Here is a 22,142-nt window from a genome sequence, read left to right as displayed (position 1 = left end):
ACATTCTTAATGATAAGTTTTCTTTTTTTAAAATAATCTTACATATCATATTACATCCAAAACTAAGCTCTCATTCTTTTATAAAGGATCAAAATAGCACATCTCTCTTTGGAAAGTAGATAACTTATGTATACCTTAGAAATAAGGCAAGATGATAAACACAGGCTTAAATCAATGAAACTCTACAATTTTTAAAACATAAGCATAAGTTATATCATTTAACAGCGTCACGTAAATCATCAGTCAAAAGTCTGCATCTCCTATGGTATGGCTGCCTTCCTTTCTCATTACCAGGAATAATCTTTAGTCACAGACATCTTAGGTAGGGGGTTCTTTTCAGAACAGCACTAATAAAATGTTATCTATCATCTTCTCTTGCTCTCTGCACAAGTGTGTCTGAAACACTGTGTGTGACCGAAACACTGTGTCTGACCTAAAGGGTGGGTAGAGTCCCCAAAGTTCATCCTAAAACCCCAGTGGGGAGGGCACAGATATATAGGCTGCCCCGCTGGGAACACTGAATCCTGAACAGCTGAGGTTCAGCCTAATTGATTCTAACCTGAAGTGCAGGACCCTGTTTGATGAAGGCAAGAGAAAGAACCATGCGTAGAGAAAGCGTTGTATCTGAAGTCATCAGAAAGAACAAATAGGTTCTACATTATTCTGTGTATTCTTTTGCCTCATTTAACCTAATAAGTTATAAAATCTGTAAGAAGGGGGATCAAGAGCCCCTTATACAAAGAATCCAACTAAATGTGTAATGTTGTGGATCTCTGACTTAAGTTTATCAAAATAAAACAAGCACACCAAGAATAGAGGCTAAATGTATTGTCTTGATTCATAGTGTGGGTATCTGATGAATTATTTCAGTATAGGCTTGATAAGACCTTAAGCACTTCATATCAGCTTGTGCTACAAGATTTATTGCTGAGTAGTCTTTTCCGTACTTTAAGGAATATTTTATTTATCCTGTTTTCCATTAATAAATCTTCTGTTCTTTCATGTGGCTATTTATGTCTTTTTTTTTTTTAAATTAGGGGTAGACTATTACTCCTTTCTAGCCCCTCCTTCGAAAAATATAGCATGGAGTGCAGCAAGCTAAAACACACATCGGTTTTTGTGAAAATACGTGATATCACAGAATTAAAAATATTTTTAATATCTTAAGCTGCAGTCTACTGGTGTGCTATTCTCAGGAGAGCTCGGCACACAAAGCAAAGCTCAAGAATATTTATGCAGTCTGACTATGGAGTTCACAGGAAGCCTAAAGCTAAAGCAAGAATTTAAAGACCCAGGACAAGAGTTTCATTTTAGGGAAATCCATGGGAAAAATTCCCACGGAATTGTATAGTGAGAGATATTGGCTGCCAGTAATTTTGTTCAAACAGGTAAAAAAACAAACAACAAACAAACAAACAAACAAAAACAAATAAACAAAACTTAACATATAATATATTTTCCATTTGTGCTCTCCCTGTTTCCATATCAAGTACTGGCACTGAAATTAATTAGCACCACTGGATCTCTCATGCCACTGACAGAACAGTCACCCTGATACTTTTCCTGTAAAGGCTTTCTATCTGAGTCCTTCCACAGTCCATCACTTCCGTTCATTAAATCCGTGGCAAAAGCAGTAGCTATCATTGAGAGTGTGGCAATGCATACCAAGCATCTTTAAAGCCAATATGGAATTTATTTTTAGCAACCTAGAAGCCTCAGTCTAACCTAAGACTATCTTCCCACTATGGTTTCCTTCTATGAATGTATTTTGTCTCAGGTAATATGAACAACATTAATTTTTTAATGTTGTAAAGACAAAGTGTTTTTGTTCATTCATCTGGCTAGTCATTGCATACTTCCTGTATGCCAGACACTGTGCGAGGCACAAGGGTTGCAAAGCCACCAAGACGTGGTCGCTGCTTTATAACGGGAAATGCTTCTTGCATATGAGCTATCGTTGGCTCCCAGTTGGCTTCAAATTAGCAAGTCAACTATATGTAGGCAAAGTAGCATTTGAAGGCTAAATAAATGTAGTACACACACACACACACACACACACACACACACACACACCACGCACACATTTTGAAAGATATGTGGGTGCTATTGGTTAGAAAATTTAAATTTAAGTTAATGGTATTATATTGTCCTTAAGCTTCTTCTTAATCAATGAACATTAAAGTGCAACTCAGTGGCACCTGGTGGCTCAGGTACCCGAGCCTCCTCTCCTGACTCTTGGTTTTGGCTCAGGTCTATCTCATGGGTCACGGTATGGAGCCCACATCTGGCTCTGCATTTAGTGGCTCAGTGGGGAGTCTGCTTGGGGATTCTCTTCCTCTGCCCTTTCCCTTATTCTTGTGCTCAAATGCCTGTGCTCTCCCTCTCTCTCCAGTATCTTTTAAAAGAAAGTGCAACTCATATTATGTGAATGTTTATTGTTTTTGACATTTAAGAGGGGTCCACTTTCTCAGATATGTTCAAATTTATTGTTATACAGATTTATGTTTATAGTTCAACTATACTCTTATCATAGTGCTGTTTAACACAGATTCCCTTAAGTGTGCCTTTAGAAACATTCTTGTAGATATCGACTTCTTGTGACAGTTGTTTGGTTTGTTTGTTGAACTGAATTTCAACCCATCACAGAGCTTTCTCTCCTACACCGAATGTCACTGAAAATAATAGTTTTTATAGATTTTCTCCCATTGTCTTCTGGATGGTAACTGATACTTAGCTACAAATCAAAAAAATATATCGCTCAGGAAGGAACGGGACAGCATTTTCTTTGTTGTACTGGTAATAAAGGTAGCATTATAGCAATAAGCTGTGGCATCTATCTCTAGTTATGCTCTTTGGTCTGAATTGTTCAAGACTTTTGCTTTTATTGCATTGCTCTTAATTGTGATGTTTGGACAAAGCTATTTAAAAACTTTTAGAAGTTAGAATTATTGTTCTGTCACGCAGAAACATTTCTTAGTCAAAGCGACAATAGAGGAAAAGCAACTAAATAGCCTTAAGACTTTCCTTAATAATGTCCATCTCATTAGATTTATTATAATCAATTTGCATAACAAGTTGTTTTTGAACAGGATTATGGCACTGTACACTATTCTAGGTGCCTGTAATAAAGTGATGAAGGGTAGGCCTTTGTCCTCAAAAATTCTGTGACCGAGTGGGGAAGGACCAGTAAACGGAATGAGTGCATGGATAGGGTAGCGATGCCATAAGGGTTTCTAGGAGGAGTTACTTCACCAGAAATGGATGTAGAAGGAGGTGGGGAAGGCAACTGGGACTTGAAAGGTTTAGTTCCTAAGTGAGAAATAATGACTGAAAAGGAGGAGGGTGTTTTCTTGTCAAAGAGAGTGTCAACAGTACAGAAGTTTGATGATGTTTGATGAAGTTTTATGACGATGTTGGGTGTGGGGATGCAGGGAAGGGAAAAGGCTCTAGGGCAATTTAGGAGGTAGAATACGGGAAGGGTTTGGTGATCACAGACTGAATGCTGGGGACAAGGGACGAGCAGACTCCTCTCCCGCGTTTGTGCAACCGGGTGAGGGGTTGTGCTCTTCACTGAAGAGCCAGGTTTTAGGGGGTAGAGGGAGTGTATGTTCAACTTTTTTTTTTTTTTTTTGGAAGATTTTATTTATTTATTTGAAAGACAGAGGGAGAGAGAGCTCATACAAGCAGGTTAAAGGGCAGAAGGAGAAGCAGACTCCCTGCTGAGCAGGGAGCCCCATGCAGGGCTCCATCCCAGCCTCCAGGATCATGACAAGTGAAAGTAGATGCCCAACCACCTGAGCCACAGGTGCCCTGTATGTTCAATTTTTTTTTTAAGATTTTATTTATTCATTTGACAGACAGGGATCACAAGTAGGCAGAGAAGCAGGCAGAGAGAGGAGGAAGCAGGCTCCCTGCTGAGCAGAGAGCCCGATGTGGGGCTCGATCCCAGGACCCTGGGATCATGACCTGAGCTGAAGGCAGAGGCTTTAACCCACTGAGCCACCCAGGTGCCAAAGAACCCACTTGTGCTGCAATAGCCATGTATGAACTGAGATAACCAGTTGGCAAAGAAGGCAAAGAAAAAGCAGCCAGAGAGAAGTAGGAAGAAAACTAGAAATATATGCTAGGAAACTAAGAACATACGGAAAAGGTGTTTTCTGAAGAGAGAATGCTCCAAGTTGCTGAATGATGAGGAGACGCTGAGAAAGACTTGTGAATTACAAGCAGTAGTTGAGTACGTGAACAAGAATTTGTGTGTAATTCTAAATAATTGATATTTTTCTTTTAAAGTGAATGGTGTACTTGAAGGCTTTTAAGCCATAACCTGATTTAGTTTAACATGGCCTTTGAAGGAAAACCTGGGGTCATACTTAGCTTTAAAATTAGGAGGCCTTAAGGATGCCCCTCAAAACCAGGATTATTTTAGTTTGTTCTTATGGAATGAAGTAGAGTTAGGATGAAGAAAATCTTTTATTTGCAAAGAGAGCAGGCAACCATACTCACAGCAGTTTCTAAATCTTACAATATAAATTTGAGTAGTTAACTGATCTTATAATTATTAGAATGATTATTGCCATGATGTTATAATTATTATATCATCAGCAGCCATTTATTAAGTACTCATGTGAGATGGCATAATTGGGAAGAAACTGTAGCCTTGCCTAAGGATATTTATAGCCAGTTTTTTAAAAAAGATTTTATTTACTTATTTGAGAGAGAAAGAGAGAGAACAAATGAGGGCGTCCAGGGGCAGAGGGAGAGGGAGGAGCAGACTCCCCACTGAGCAGGGAGCAGAGCAAGTGTTTCCATCCCAGGATCCTGAGATCATGACCAGAGCTGAAGTCAGATGCTTAACTGACTGAGCCAGGTGCACCTAGTCAGTTTTAAATATGATTCTTATACTTTCTATTTGCTCTTACAGATGAATATTGAACAAACCAGCCCAATGCAGATTTTTACCAGCTTCTCTTCTCTCACAGTGACATGTTGGTTTAAAAAAAGGAAAAAGAAATAGTTCATTTGTATCCATTTGTTTTTCTGGGATGGCATTTGATTAGGTCATCTCAAGAACAAATTCATTGATAAAATATAATTGCTATTTCCTAGTTTTTCAACGTGTATATGAAACAGACTGAAAAATCACATAATGGAGTTGGTCATGGGCTGTCAATATTGAATACTTAATTACAGATGCCAGTTTCCTCAATTTAGATAGAAGAAAACTTAAGAGTAATCAGGAAAATGCAAAGTATATTAAAGTGAGATGATACTTGATCTATCAATTTTCAGAAAATAAAAACCCCAACAGCGCTAAGTGTTGTGAGAATTTGGAGTAGTGGAGACCACACACTGTTCTGGGGATATAAGTAAGTGCCACTGCTTTGAAGAATGACTTGAAAATAGTTTAGTAAATTCATACCATTTGATCCAACAACTCTACCTGTAGAGTTGTATCTTGAAGACAGTTTTGCATACTTTATAAGGAGAAACATACTAAAATGTGATAGCAAAAAAAAAAAAAAAAAATGACAAAAAGCAAAACAGGACAGACGTAAGTCCCACATATCCATATACAGAAGAACATGTAAATAAATTGTGCTGTGTTTATACAATAGACTGTTATAAAGCAATTAAAATGTATGAATTGGAATTTTGTGGGTAGATAGTATAAACTTCGAAAATGGTTTCTAAGAAAAAAGAAAAATATGGAAGGATGCATTCAGTATAATACTGAATATAAAGGTTAGAGGGTACAATAAAACTTGAGATTTCTGTGGATCAGTATTTATGTAGTAAAAGCTTAAATTGTGTATTAAAATGATAAATATTAAAATTATTTAGTAGTTTCCTCTGCAGAATGAGCAAGGGAAGGGAATGGAATCAGGAGGGGTGAAGACAGACTTACAACTATGCTTTTAATGCTCTGCTTAAAAAGAAAAAAAAAAAAGAAGAAATGCTAAAATTTGGCAGTTAGGTAGTAGATACATGGTTGGTTATTGTATTAATCTTCATACTTCGTATTCTTGAAATATTTCATAATTTTAGAAAAGTGCTTGAATTATCTGACATTATAGTTTATTAGCAGAGCCAGCATCAACAGAGTCTGGTTTTGATAATCAGGAGAGAACATAACTGCAGTTAAGTGTATATATACAACTGCCCAGGCAGAAAAAGACCAAGTGTGCATTTGCCATTTCCACACTGTAATCACAGATGTTACCCACAAATCATATTAACAGCTAACATTTTTTAAGCATTGAGTAGATACTTGGCTGAGTGTTTTATGTGGATTATGGCATTAGGATAAGATGAAAACAAGAGTCATATTGAAGTGAGATCTAAAATGCTCTACAGTGGGCTGCCCATTACTGAAAGGGAATATGGGTTGCAAAAGACATTCAGAAAATGAATGAATAATGTGTTGGGGGTTGAGATTATATCCAACAGGGTATACCATGCCCTCTTCTATTTGTAGTCAAATTCTTTTCCACTTTGAACGGATTAGGTGGTAACCTATGCATGAAATATCTGAACTCTTGAAAGTCAGATCTGAATTCTGTTGATCACAGCAAAGGTAAGAGATAGAATTGAGTGAGGATAAACTGGTAAGGAAAAAGTAACATACGACACTTTGAAAAGCAAAGCAAGTCCCTTCAATAGATCATGAAAAGTTAGTAGTTGGAGATGATAGTGGTCATTTATTCAACACCAACTATGTGCCAGTCACTCTTAAGGGCTTTGCAAGCATTCACTCATTTGTCTCTCCCAATGACCCTGAAAAGAGCACCAAAGCTTAAATTTTAAGTGGTTTCTCCCAAGTTCACAAAACTAGTCTGTAATGAGGACAGAATTCCAGGGCTCACATTCTCAACCACAATGCAGTGCTGATAGTCACAGTGTGAAAAAGTGAGAGAAAGAATGTATTTGCAGATAATAGCTCACAAGTGAATAAAAGATATCATCATTTGGTAGCCATAAGAATACAGTCTAGTAAGAGAAACTTCTACAGATAAGTAGAAGGACAATAGAAAACACTGGAGAGAAGGCTGGCCATTAGAACGTGCTGGTAAAAAAGCAGCCACCATTGAATGAATGCTTGCTGTATGATCACGGTCTTATTTAATGACATCAGTTTCAAGAAGATGAACATGAACCCTAGAGAAATTAATGAATTGATGCAATGTTATACATCTCATACTTGGTGTAGCTGTCATTTGAACATAGTTCTGTGGACCCCATGTTCACCTTTGTACCACACCATGTACTTTTTGGACATTGATGTTCTTATGGTGTCCGGTAGGATTACTGTGAGTTGTTATTGGTATCCTTCATTACATTTCTAAATTATACCCGTACTACTCAGTAAAGATGGAGGACAGGGAACAGCAAAGAAGGACGTGATCCTGGATACTGCAAGGAAACAGAAACAACCAAGAGTTCTTTGCTAGACATTTTGTAGAGAATGAAAACACAAAAAAACAAGCCTTTCCTTCACTCAGCCATTGTCCTTCCGTGATACAAGTCACGTGGGAAGAATGAAAAGCATTGGGGCCAAAGCGTCAAGCTCCATAAGGCGATAGAAGTGTGCAGCTTTCAGTCCTCTGTGAAAACTGGACAGCATCAATTCTTGAGCAGTGGTGCATTCAATAGCAGGAAGGAAACCCCAGGGATTAAGTACTGGTGTGTGAAGTTCACTGGTAATAAAGGAATGTTTATTTTAGTGTGGAATTCCTGAGTAGCAGGGGATAATGTGCAGCAGTGGCGTATTCAGATGATTTCAGAATGGGAGCTGGAAAAGAGCAGGTGTAAGCAGAGAGGCAGAAGAAGTATCTGATGGAAGCTTCAGCCCTGTGATTTCGCTGCGGGCAGCAGATCACAGGAGTAATAAGGAGAACAAGGCAGAGCAATAGGGAAGCACAAGGCTCTTTTCAGACCAAAGCATCATCCAAATTGAACCTAAGAGGCAGTGTCACAAACAGGAAAGTGCTCTGCAAATAGCGTTGACAACAAAAAAAAGGGAACAGTTTTAAGATATGCACAGTGTAGCATAATCTGCTCATAAAGCATCAACCATTGTAGGTTTAACAGTACATGGTGATAGTAATCTCTGACAATATAATTACATACAAATAAAGAATGCACGTGTGGAATGCAGATTACATTCTTTATGCTAATCTATGTGCTAGGATTTTTAAAGAAAATACAAGAGAGCCATTTTTAGCAGGTTGTTGGGATGCTGAGGGAACTTCTTCTGGGAAAGTATAGATTTTCTTTTATTGATAGGGTTTACTGATAGTTAAGACAGTATTTTGATATGATTGCGTCACATATATTTAAATTATTTCCTCTCACTGAAAGGAGTTGGACTTAATAACCTTTATTCTAACACAGGATTTGAATAATTTTTCTTTCATGAAAGGGGAAGGGAAGAAGGGAATTTATAGCCATTGAATACCTATTACACACCTGGCATTGTGCTAGTTACTTTACATACATTATTCTGATATCCCAGTTAAGCCTCCCAAATTAAGAGTGAAAAAGAAATGGAGGCAGATAGGGTCTTCCCAAGGTGACAAGGCTAGAAGTAGTAGAAATGGGGTATGAAGAGGTTGAACGGGTTCCAATAGCCCATAGCACTTGAATTGCACAATATTGTTCTTTGCATGCTTCCAAAACAGCAAGGAACCCAGGTAGGACAGTAATTAGCCACTTTCCATCAGAGATGTTAAGGAGAACAGTAGGGGGGAAATGGGGAATCCCTGCTCCTCCAGGAGAGGAGTCAGCAGATCTGCATTTATTTATGCAAAGTCACTTGAGCAAGGCAAATATGTTATGCACTGACAGTCCACACTGTTTTTTTTTATTCTTTTTTTTTTAAGATTTTATTTATTTGAGAGAGAGAGAGAGAGAGAGAAAGCACAAATGTGAGTTGGGGGAGGGGTGGAATGAGAGACTCCTTGCAGAGCCTGGAGGCCAGTGTGGGTCTTGATCTCAAGACCCATTAGATCATGACCTGAGCTGAAACCAAGAGCCTAGCACTCTACTGAATGAGCCACCCAGGCGCCCCTGGTTTTTTTTTCATTCTGTGGAGAATTTCGTTCTCTTTCAGATAAGGTTAGAATCTAAGAAGTAACAATGGATTCACATGGTTCCTTTTCTACTACTGGGGATGTCAGGCAGTCTTTCTTGTCCTCTAGTCCCAACATAATTTGGGACACATAGTACATGCTCAGTATGCTGGTATGTGCTGTAAAGGATGAAAACAAGGTTAGTTTTCAGGCATTACTATGTAAGTTTGTGATACTGAGTAAGTAACTTTACCCATCCGATTCTGTAGAAGTCTAGAGCATTTTTAAGTCTCTATTTTGTGCCAAGATGGATGCCAGAAACCAAAGAGACGCAACCCATATGCCCAAGTGGATATGCTCAACTTCGCACCAGAGGCAGTGGTTTAAATGGATGAAATGTACTGTGAACCCCACAAGAGGGACACATACCCTGTTATACTGTGATTTCACTCTCTTGCACCTGTTGCTCAGAATCCTCTTCTTTCCATCTTCTCTTGTTTCATAAACTCTATTCACCCCTAAGATCATTTGCAGATACTTGCTTTTATGTGTATTTGCATAGAGCTTTTCTATCTATCTAGTAGAAACAGCAGTCCAGGCTTTGTGATTGATACAGGCTATTAAGGGAAATGACATTTGTTAACTGCTTTAAGTTATTTGGGGGAAATATGCTACATACAAACAGGTATTATTAGGATTCTAGTCACATCAGTGAGGACATTAAAAGGTTGAGTCTTCAGGGAAGGTACTTCAGAGGAATAGTACTAATAGAAGGGTATACATTATTTCCAATAACTACATTATAATGTGAATTAACTTTCAAAGGAAGGGGTTCAATTTCATGCATTAAAACTGATTTCTACATTAAAAGAATCAGTTTTAATTTCATTTTCTTAGTTCAGTGTTTTTAGAAATAAAAGATAAAAAAATAAAAAAGGCCCCCATATAAATAGTAGGAACAACACCTATGAGGTTGTTAATTGCTATTTCACTGTGTGAGGCACTTATGAATACGTATGTTGAATGAATTAATGAATGAAAAAAATATGACAGTGATACTGAATGGTGTTTAATGAACTGTTAAGAAGTACATATATGAGATATTTCACACTGCAGTCTTAATAACCTTAGTAGCTACGTATTTGAAGATGAAGGTAAATGAATAGTAACATTTTTATAAATAAAAGTAATTCTTTAACATAAAATAGCACATGATAAATATTTTAATTAAGCAAAAAGTTATATCAGCTATTTAGTTTTAAAAATTACTTTATATTAAAATTATTTTATATAATAGGTTTACTTTATATAAAGAGTAAGACTCGTGTGTTAATGGACCACAGTTAGAAAGTAACAAAGTTATAAGTTTATAGGTATACTTTTTTTTTTTAAAGATTTTATTTATTTATGTGATAGAGAGAGAGAGAGATCACAAGTAGGCAGAGAGGCAGGCAGAGAGAGAGATGGGAAGCAGGCTCCCTACTGAGCAGAGAGCCCGATGTGGGGCTCAATCCCAGGACCCCTAGATCATGACCTGAGCCGAAGGCAGAGGCTTAACCCACTGAGCCACCCAGGCGCCCCTATAGGTATACTTTTTATAGGTAACTTTGTAGGTGTTTAAAAAGTTTAAATGGCTAAAAGGTGCCTGATTCAATTTATTTTTTTCTTATAATGTGCTCTGTAAAACCAATATTTCTTGACTTTTACATAAAGTCAAGAGGTAGATCAGCCAAGTAATGCCAAGGAGGAAGTGAAGATATTGGTAAACAAAACAAAGAGGTCAAAAAGCAAATAAATTAGTGTTGATAGATTATGAGGAAAAGGATTTAAAAATGACAGGAAAGTAATTAAAGCACAGTGAGAGATTAAGTAAATGGGGAGAACTAAAAACCAGAGCTGAGAATTCTGAGGACATGTCTTGAATTTGTGTTGGAAATGTATGAACAAGAGAATGTAAATACTTTCTAAAATTCATCTGACTGTAAATTTAGTCACACCTTCATACTCTAGTCTTCTAAAACTGGATTATAACTAGAGAGTTCTATTTCTTCTTTTGGGATTCCCTGGGTAACTTTACACACACCAGAAATTCTGCACACAGATGCTTATGAATAAGCACCCATCAGAGGAGATGATGTACAATAAGGTTGAGGTGGCAAAGGGCCAGCCTGTAGGAGCCCAGACATGTATGTAAAGGGGAAACAGCAGGAAAGTTGTCGCTGGCTTGAAAAGACTCAGGGCAGTAAGAAAGTGAGATCCCACTGATACAAGGGAAAAATTTACCAAATATTCATGCATGAAAAATGTAAACTAGGAAAACTCCCTGCAGCAAATAAATAAATCCAATGAATAAAAAGCAGCTCAGTCTTGCGATAATGAGGCCCTGAGCTAGTATTAATAGTCCTATTTGACAAGAAAAATGTTGATGCTTAAGGTTTACTTTTACATTTTACCTATCAGATCTTTGGTTTTGAAAATGCATTTGTCAAAATCATTCACTACCTCCCTCTAGGGACTCAGTTAATATATTTGCCTAGTTGTTGCAATTCTCTCATATCCACTGTCTGTGAATAATGATGCTTCTTTAATCACTTATTAGAGCTGCAAGTATTCTAGATTATCACCTCTACAATTCGTCAAATTGCCTTAGGAATAAAAATAAAGAACTTTCAGCATGTTCTTTTACTATCTAACAGATATTACGTACTAAAATCAATTCAGTTGGGGATAAAAGAAAAAACATTCAATGGGAATTCAATTTATAAATGAAACCAACAAATTATAAGTTACACACAACTGAGAGTGACTGCTGAGAGTATATTAATACATTCTCTATAGATCCTTTTGATTCCTTTCTCGTGCTGCTAAATGAACAGAATATGCTTTAAATGAATGGTTAAGGTAGGAAATCAGAATGGGGGTGAGACTTTTGTGACCAGCAGTTATTTTGCACATTTGACCAAAAGAAAGCTCTGCTGAATGAAACCTGCAAAGTGGATTTTCTTATACCCTCAACTGAGTGGCTAAGCAGAATAGAGACAGCATGGGGCTTCACTCATTGAAACTGAATTTCCTAGTCACTCATTAGCCTTAGAGTCCCAGTTTTCCACCCTTAGAAGAAGAGCAACTATGGAGTCAGGGATGTCGTATGGCTTCAAAAAGAACCAACAACCAAAAACAAAACAAAACCAAACCTGTAAGGGATCAGGAGAATAAGATTCCAATCCAAAATGTGCCACCTGTTGGCTGGGCATGTCACTGCATTTCTAGATCTCCCTTTACTCATTTAAAGAACACGGAAGGGGTGCACCTGGGTGGCTCAGTTAAGTGACCAACTCTTGGTTTCAGGTCAGGTCATGATCTCATGGGCCCTGGGATCCAGCACCAGTATGGGGCTCCATGCTCAGCGAGGAGTCTGTGTCTGCTTGAAGATTCTCTCCCTCTGCCCCTCCCCAACCTGTGTTCCTGTGCTCACTCTCTCCAAAATGAATAAATCTTTAAAAAAAAATGTAAAACGTTAAGAACATAGGAGATGAATTATATATTCTCTGGGGTCCTCTTTATCTCTGAAATTCTATAGGTATGGGCTATACTAAATCAAAGGATTATTTTGTGAGCTTGAAAAGGAATATGCATTTGTGAGCATATACTAAAAGAAATAAATTGCTATAAAATGCAATGAGTCCTTTGTTATTGCCAGTCTGATGAATATTGTGCTTGAAGGTCTTCCTCTTTGTGTGTGTGTTTGGGTGTGTGGGTGTGGTTGTGCCTGTTGATGTTGCTTTTCATTGGTATATCCAAAAATCAGTCATTTGTTATGATAGCCAGGATTTTTACTGTATCTGTTTACCACCATTTTTCTATAAAAATTGTTTAATATATTTTTTAAATCATGTCGAATTTCCTCAAAATTGGCAGTAATATCCATAATGTGGATTTCATGTGCTGGTTTTACTTTTTCTAATGCATATTGAAATGCATATGTAAAATATTCTTTTATGTACTACTTAAAGTCATCTCTCAATATTTGTGAAAATTGGGCTAGAATACTATTGGAAAATGGTAAGTGCAGAGAGGTTAAATGTTGGATAGTAAAAATAATTATAACATATTTTGGGATGTTCAAATTCCAATAATACATTTTAAATCAGAAATACAGCATTCTAAAGAAAAGCAGATGTGCATCAAAAACAAAACAAACAAACAAAAAAACCTACAAAAACGGTTGATAAATAGCAGACAATAGGTCTCCACCTGTTATCAAGCTCTTGGCCTTATTTTGGTCCTAAGTCATACTTGTGCACACAGGGAAGAATATTAAGTAGTATTAAGATTATAATCAAGGAATAATTGTACAGGTTAAACCTAAACCTAAACCTCTTCTCAAATGATAAAGACCTGGAAATATAAAAAGATGGGTGTATACATCTGTTTAGAAGCATGCAAGAAGGCAGAGCCATGAGACTGCTACCATGGGAAACTACTGTACCTAAGGATTGCGATAAAAACTTTGATGAAGTAAAAATAGAAGTTAAAGAAGTGCAAGGCTTGGACTTTGCATTGGTAGGTAACTGTAAAACAAAACATGTGTGGTTGAGAACTTTTAGGGCATTGTGGCAATGTTGTGTCTCTTACTATTCAAGTAGATTTTATGGGTCTATTTATTTAACCCTTATGTACTACTTTTTATGTGCTAGATATTTTTCTAGGCATTTTATGAATATTAACTCACTTAATCTTAATTCTCATCACAACCTGATCAGGTAGGTACCGTAATTATCTTCCCTTTACACATGTGCAGGCAGGAACACCCAGAGGTTAAGTGACTTGTCTAAGTATGCAGGAAAATTAGATGTGAACCCAGGAGTTTGGCTGACTCATTAGCAGACTCATCTTGTTCTGCCTGTCCCACAGGTGGGCCGGATTGTTTTAAAAGGGACCCCCCCCCCCCAGCCGAGTGACTGATTCAGGAACTCGGTCTTAAAGCATCAACACAAGGCATTCCCTTTAAGATAGGAAATGAAACAGAAATGTACACTGTGATACACATTTAAGACCAATAAGTAGTGGAGAAAACTCCCAAGTCTTCTGGGAAAGACATTCTCTTGCTCTTAGTAGAGTGTTTGTCAGAGACTCTCTTCTGGATACCCTAGTGTGTGGTTTCAAGTCCTATTACTCTTTTGGTCTTTTTGGCCCTGTATGAGAAACACTTCTGACAGCTAATCAGATACTAAGACCAACAAACCCAAAAGAACCCTAGAGAAACAGAGGTGGAGCCACTGGCTACTCTGAAGCCACCTCATGAAGTGTTGTTATTGCCACAGGCTTGGGGGCTTCTTGAACTTTTAATTCCATGCCCTTATAGAATATGAATTGTAGGTAGTTCCAGAGTTTCTTTTTCTATTTCTTTTTTTTCCTTGATTAAAGAACTAACCAAAGTTTAACAGTTTAAATCAAGAAGAAAAGCTTCAAAGAATAGTGGTAGCAGAGTGTCCAAATGGGAATCATTCCCCAGTTGATGCTATGGCATGCAGTTCCTTTGGCTGCTGTGAATAATGTCATCCTTCCTGAAGAGTTTCTGTACTGACCCTGGAAATGCTCCTAGATTTTATCATGCCAGTAAAGTTACTAAAATCGAATTCTATTCCTTATAGTATTAGAACGTAGCTGAATTAGTAATTAATTACTTTAAAAAGTATGAGACATAATTTTATTAATCAAAGTGAAAAACTAGATAAGGATTTGAAATGAATATAAAATAGATTCTTTCTCCACAGGTAAACTATATGTCAGTAGTTTACAAGCTTAAAACCTATCAGTAACTAGTAGCTTCATGAGGAAAATCAAAGGTACATAAATCATTCATGAGGGATCCTCTGAACATCAGCATTACTTTTCTTTCAATGTGATAAACCTAGTCACCCCTTTTAAGGGACAGTTAAAGGGGCATTATAATTCCATATTAAAGTTCATACTAATAATGTGATATCTTCAGATAGGGTCAATTTTGTCTATTTCTCTCCTTTTGGAAAAACCCAGAAAAGGTGAATTTTGAGTTCTCTAGATCAAAATTTGAAAAATAAATTAAGTAGGCTAGGACAGTGTTGTAAGTTTGGAGTATAACACACTAATTAACCCTGTCCCTTGAATCTAATAGGAGCACAGTAGATTATTTTTAAATGAATCAAGGATTGGATGAATGAATAAGACTCTTCTTCAGGATTGGGCTGTATGAGTGATCCAGACTGTTACTTATATTCTATAATATTTTCATTTCTACCTACTCCATGGATATGACTTCATTCATTAGGTCAGATTCTAGGTCAGAGAATAAGAAGTTAGATTGTATGGGGTTGACTAAAAATGACATTAAATGTGAAATCTTGAGTGAATTATATAAACATTTCTTACTACTACTTTTTATCACCAAAATGGAAATAATGTCATATGGCTATTATGAAGTTTATATGTGATCACATCTATAAAGTGCTTAGAACAATGCTTGGTATACAATTAGTGCTTAAGAGTTGACTTTTATAGTTGCTGGTGTTATTATTAGTTTTGAAAATTAAATAAAATGAATACATTTTTAAACTTCTCAGAAAACATATCAACAAATTAAGAAGTGAATTAAACTTCAGTTACACATTAATTTGATCAGAGATGTTGTAAATTGATGAAGAACACCACATAAATTAAGCAAACAATGTCAACATACACTGACAAGGACCTAAGTATCTTGAAGCTAGAGTTGAACAATGACGATAAACCTTGAAAGTTCACAGCTGTGATGTGTCTCTGATGAGCACAGGCTGGATCCCTAAAACCACATTTTTAGTATTCCTTGCATTAAGTAAACATTAAACATTCATGGCCCATCATATTGCTCACTAACCTCTGTTTCTTTCAATTCAACCTTAGTAGTTACCGTTTCTGCTTCTACCTAGCTGCTAATTGGATTTTTAAATGTTGTGAGTTTTTTAATTAAGTTTTTTTTTTATTACAAAAAAGCAGGGCATATAACTTTAGAAAACATTACAAAATAAACACAATGAAGAATATTTAAATACTCCCTTAAGCTCCCTATCTAGAGAGAGCCACTGTTGATCACTTTGCATATATATTTCTAGATCTTTTTCCCTCTTTCTTTGACTCTCAAAAGAGATCATAAAGTATGTCCTGTTTTTTTTTTCATCTAACAAAGGATTTTGACAAGATCCAGCAGCATTTGTGTACAGACTCTGTGCTTACAAATTCTAATGATCTCCTGCAAAGAGTATTCCAAGCTTGAGGTGTGGGAGAAGGGGCAGGATGGCAGACGGGTCCTCTGGAGACCATTTAGCATCTACTTATATGTCTCTTGAGTTTCCTAACCCCAGATCTGGGAAAATTGCCAACCGTCACACTAACTTTGTGGCCCACATTCAGAATAGAATTAAAGCTTTAAGAGCTTCAAATTTGTATATCTTTTGGATTAGTTAATGCAGTTAAGCAGATCATCCTTTATCTTTCTTCCTAGGTGAGAACTCAAGAGTTTTTTTTTTTTTTTAACTTGTTGGAAACAACATTGTGTAAACTCTTATTAAAAAGGAACAGAAATCACGTGTGCATATTGCTTACAATAATGTAAGTTAATTTAGAAACAGTCCTGGCCAAATGCCACCAACCATAAAGAAAATCAATATACTGTTAGGGGTATTCAAAATTGGTATCACATTTTTGGAAGACTATTAGGCATTATTAATAATTTTTTGGATGTGTATGCCCATTTCTTAGGTTTGATTTCCAGTACAAGTGAAAGTTCACAAAGTTGTTGGTACAATAGTGATCAATTCATAACTGTTCGTAACAGGAAAACATTTGAAACCTGCTAGATGTCCAGTGATATGGAACTGCATGTAAAATTATGTCATACTCATAAATTTGGGTACCATATATTTGCTACGCAGAACGAAGTATCTTTATGTCGACAGCCTCTGAAATATGCTGTAAAGTGATACAAACGAGGTCTGGAAAAACATGCCATGCTCTCACTTTGTGTAAAACAAATATCAAAGAAGTATTTATAAATTTCAGAAAGGATAAAAAAAAAAGAGCCAGCAGTGGCTACTTCTAGGGTGCAAGAATGAAAATCAAAGAAGGTGGGTATTTTACATCCATGTAATGAATTTCTTACTTCTTTAAAAAGGATGGGCCTTCATTTTTTTATAGTTAAAAATACTAGATTAAAATGAGTAGAGTTGGGGTCACCTGGGTGGCTCAGTGGGTTAAAGCCTCTGCCTTCGGCTCAGGTGATGATTCCAGGGTCCTGGGATTGAGCCCCGCACCGGGCTCTCTGCTCAGCGGGCAACCTGCTTCCTCCCTCTCTCTCTGCCTGCCTCTCTGCCTGCCTCTGCCTACTTGTGATCTCTGTCTGTCAAATAAATAAAATCTTAAAATAAATAAATAAATAAACAAATAAAATGAGTAGAGTTAAACAGAGACATTTTGTGGAATGTATTCAGATTAGTAATAATTATAGCTTAGGGATGGGAGTATAGAGAACAGTGCGTTTTGCTTTCTCTACCACTGTATTATCTGAGTTGTTTACAGTGAACAAACACCTCCTATTTTTTATTTTTTCCAGCTTTATTGAGATATAATTGACATATAACACTGACTAAATTTAAGATGTGTGGCGTGCTGATTTGATACACTTACATATTGCAAAATGATACCACCATAGCTTTAGCTAACACCTGCATCATGTCACATAATTTCCATTTCTTTTTTGTAGTGCAAACATTCCAAATTTAGTTTCTTAGCAATTTTGAAATGTATAATAAAGTATTATTAACCATGATCACTGTGTTGTACATTAGATTCTCAGAATTTGTTTGTCTCTTAACTGGAAGCTTATACTCTTTGACCAACACCTCCCCATGTCCTCCACTGTCCGCCACCCCCACCCAGCCCCTGGTAACCACTGTAGTCTCTGTTTCTATGCATCTGGCTTTTTAAGAGTCCACATAGTAAGTGATGATATATAGTATTTATCTTTCTCTGTCTGACTTATTTCACCTACCATAGGGCCTTCAAGGTTCATTCATGTTGTCACAAAAAGCAGGATATTCTTTCTTATGGTTGAATAAGATTCCATTTTATATAATGCACCAAATATTTTTAGTCCACTTATTCATTGATAGACATTTGGGTTGTTCCAATGTCTTGGGTATTGTGAATAATGCTGCAGTGAAAACGGGAGTACAGATATCTTTTTGAGACATCATTTTCATTTCCTTTGGTTATATACCCAGAACTGGAATTGGTGGATCATATGGTAGTTCTATTTTTTATTTTTTTGAAGAACCTCCATATTGTCATTCCCACCAGCATTATAAAAGGTTTTCCTCTTCTCTATATCCTCACCAGCACATGTTTTGTCTTGTCTTTTGGTAATAGCCATTCTAACAAGTATGAAGTGTGATACCTCATTTTTGGTTTTGTTTGCATTTCCCTGATTATTAGGAATGTTGAGCATCTTTATCTGTACATATTGGCCATTTGTATGTCTTCTTTGGAAAAATGTCTATTCGGGGGCACCTGGGTGGCTCATTCTATTAAGTGTCTGCCTTCAGCTCAGGTCATGATCCCAGAGTCCTGGGAAAAAGCTGCATGTCGGGCTCTCTGCTTGACAGAAGCCTGCTTCTCCCTCTCCCACTCCCCCTGCTTGTGCTCCCTCTCTCTGTGTCTCTCTCTGTTAAATTAAAAAAAAATCTTTAATAAGAAAAATATCTATTCAGATCTTCCACCTTTTTTAATCAGATTATATGTTTGCTATTGATTCATATGAGTTTTTTATATATTTTGGATGGTAACGTGTCAGATACAAGATCTGCAAATATTTTCTCTTTAGTAGGTTGCCTTTTCACTTTGTTGATGGTTTCCTTTGCCATACAGAATCTTTTTAATTTGATGTAGTCCCACTTGTTTATTTTTGCTTTTGTTGCTTTTGCTTTTGGTATGAAATCCAAAAAAACCATTGCCAGGACTGATGGTTGCCAAGGAGCTTTACCCTCTCTGTTTTTTCCTAGGAGTTTTATGGCTTTAGATCTTACACAGAAGTCTTTAATTCATTTCGAGTTGATTTTTGTGTATAGGAGTTCAGTTTTACTCTCTTTCATGTCGCTATCCAGTTTTGTCAACTAGAGGCAATTGATTTTTTCTAACAATCAAAGTGCTTGGATCATAGTACATGCTCAATAAAACAGAGGTTTCATCATTATTGTTATTTTAAATCCTAAGAGGAAAAGAAAAAAAAAAAAACTTTTGGTTCAGAGTAGCTTTTTGTGCAGACCACATAATTAGGATGATAGTGATATCAATTTCTGAATTGGTCACCATGTTACTTTAAATCTGTATGTTACACTTAAGTTTTCAATAATGAGCCATTTTACCCTTTTATGTAAGTTGGCTATAATCTTACCTTCAGCATAACATGGTTTCAAAGAGAATTGGTGTTTACATGGAGAAAATGCACACTCACTCTGTTGCTTCAAGTATTCTTCACAACTGAAGAAAAGCAGTAATTAGCCACTTAGTCCAGAAGTCGTTCCTGATTCCTAAAAGTCTGTTTTAGTGATTTATTGATCTTCAGGTGCCAGATGCCATTCAATAGGAGGGATAGTAAACTCTTTCTACTTCAATTTTTACTGAGATGTGCTACCTTAAGCTGCATTTCTGTCACAGGTACTTTGTTATTTTCGTGTGATTGTCGTCATTGCATTTTTTATAGGGGAACATATATGTAAGTTCATTTAAGTATATGTGTAAGATTATTTCCCCTAGATATATTTTGAGTCTATTATGGATCAGATCTTATTCTAGGATTTGCTGTCCTGGACTCAAATAGTGGTTCAGATGCTGTGGTCATCCACCTAATTTTCCAAGTAAGATTGGGTGTAATAGATGAATTTCTTTTCGAATACTCAGGCTCTAGAGATTTACCTAATTAATAATTTATATATTAGGGAATAAATATATCATCATAGCATATTTTTTTGCAACATTGTCTCTTCCAGTATCTGACCTGATATCGAAGGCCTACCATTGCTTTCAGCTGTAGTAAGCATTGTCCACAGCAGAAAGAAAGTTTGTTCCTAAGGACATAGTTATGTTAACTCCAGGCTGGAACCTAGAGTTGTTCCCTTTTAAGAAAAGGAGGATCAGATGTGCACGTGATGGGAGGATTATACCAAAAGGCTGAAATTATCCAAAGGATGACAGGTGGGCAACATATAACAATACTAAATAATTGGCTGCTGGTCAGAGAATGAAAAGAACTTGAAAAAGAAGAACTTGAATAGGTGAAAAGAGAAGGTGAAAGAGAATAGGGGCAAGGGTAACCATCTAAACATGCATAGTTTCTTGTTTCTGAAGTCGTACTGCCCATGCATAAATCTCACTTTGTCATTGTTATTCTATGCCTTTTGGTAAATTCTGCAACTTTAGTAAATTTCCATTTTTTTATATGTAAAATGAGTCTTATTAATATCAGCAAACTTTCTAATAGTATTATAAGTATTAAATGATATTAATACTCATATTGTACTTAGTATAATGTTTGGCACATAGTTAAGCCACAAAAATGTTAACTAATGTTATTATAAAATAATAAAATGTTCTAACAGTTTAGCTAAGTGATGGAGTAGAAGAATTCAAGAGTATATGAAATTTGGGGCACCTGGGTGGCTCAGTGGGTTAAAGCCTCTGCCTTTGGCTCAGGTCATGATCTCAGGATCCTGGGATCAAGCCCCATATTGGGCTCTCTGCTCAGCAGGGAGCCTGCTTTCTCCTCTCTCTCTCTCTGCCTGCCTCTCTGACTACTTGTGATCTCTGTCTGTCAAATAAATAAATAAAATCTTAAAAAAAAAAGATTATATGAAATTTGGAAATTTGAGCAAGCAGCTAATTTGTATCAGAGATATTTTTTTAGGAACAGGGTGCATGATTTCAGTCCTGTGGATAGTTACATCACCAAGACAATTATGTCAAAAGGAAGCCATACGGGGACTTGGGGTAGGGGTTTCCCAGTGGTTTACATGGCTTGAAGATTTTATCCAAGATTGTTCTAAACTGCACTGGATACCACCCATATTTGAGTCATTAACAAAATTGCATAGACAGTAATTGAACCAATGAGAAAAGGGAAAGGCAAACAAGGTCGGAACCTGACTAATAGCTGTGTTATACTAACGCTGGGTTCTGAGCCTTAGGCTAGGTCTGCATAAAATCCTTCCTTTCTGATCAGTGCTGGTTCAGGGACTGGAAGGAGCTGGTGAGTATCACGTGATCACAGAAATAAGGACAGGTGGGATACAGAGATTGAATACCCAGTAAGGACTCACAGTGAGTGACCCAATGCAGCATGGAGACCATTGATAGAATAGAAGCAATGGGTTTTTTAATGTGTTGAAATACTCTCAGTTGTCCATTCTGTGCTTCATGGTTTCCTCTAAGTAGGTCACGTTTCTATTTGGTAGGCCAGAGGAGTAACATCCTCTAGCTTCCTAAGTATTTCCCTGCTCTTTTCGGTAGAAAAGCACTAATATTCTGAATGGAGTTCCATTAGGACGGCTGGAACTCCTAAAGCAGGGGAACTTTACTTCCCTCCTTACTGTCAGAATGTTCCCTATAATGATGCCAATTGGCATGCTAACAGCAAAAACCCAATACCTATTGAAAACCAAGAAGGCAGCAAGAACACCCATGATTTCCGACTTCCACTGAGTTAATTGCTCAGCTATCTTTCCTTGTCAGGAACTTCCTGGCATTAGGAAAACAAAATGGCCATACTGTCATTAAATCTAAATAAGATATTCCATGTTTCTTAAAAGAATTAAGGAGCTAGTATGTTCTCATACTTATTAGTAAGCATGTCTACAGACAGTACCCTACCCAAGTCATTTATGTTTCTGCTCCCCAAGACTTTGGCTGTGAATAAAAAGATTTAAATTCTGAAAATGTATACATCATATGAAATTAGAGCATTCAGCAACTATTTTATAAAGCATTGCTTTCATGTGAAAATATTAA

The 22,142-nt window shown here is 36.8% G+C and overlaps 1 protein-coding gene across 2 annotated transcripts in view; it reads left to right on the top strand.

Annotated features, from left to right (window-relative positions):
* LOC111148314 (EGF like repeats and discoidin domains 3) overlaps window positions 1-22,142 on the top strand; it is a 415,586-nt gene that overhangs the window by 87,993 nt on the left and 305,451 nt on the right. The window lies entirely within an intron of this gene.

Source organism: Enhydra lutris, unplaced genomic scaffold (genome assembly GCF_002288905.1).
Source record: "Enhydra lutris kenyoni isolate GAN:26980312 unplaced genomic scaffold, ASM228890v2 scaffoldscaffold19, whole genome shotgun sequence".
NCBI lineage: Eukaryota > Metazoa > Chordata > Mammalia > Carnivora > Mustelidae > Enhydra > Enhydra lutris.
The sequence above is the reverse complement of the archived record's forward strand: the minus strand, read 5'-3'. Positions and strand labels throughout refer to the sequence as shown.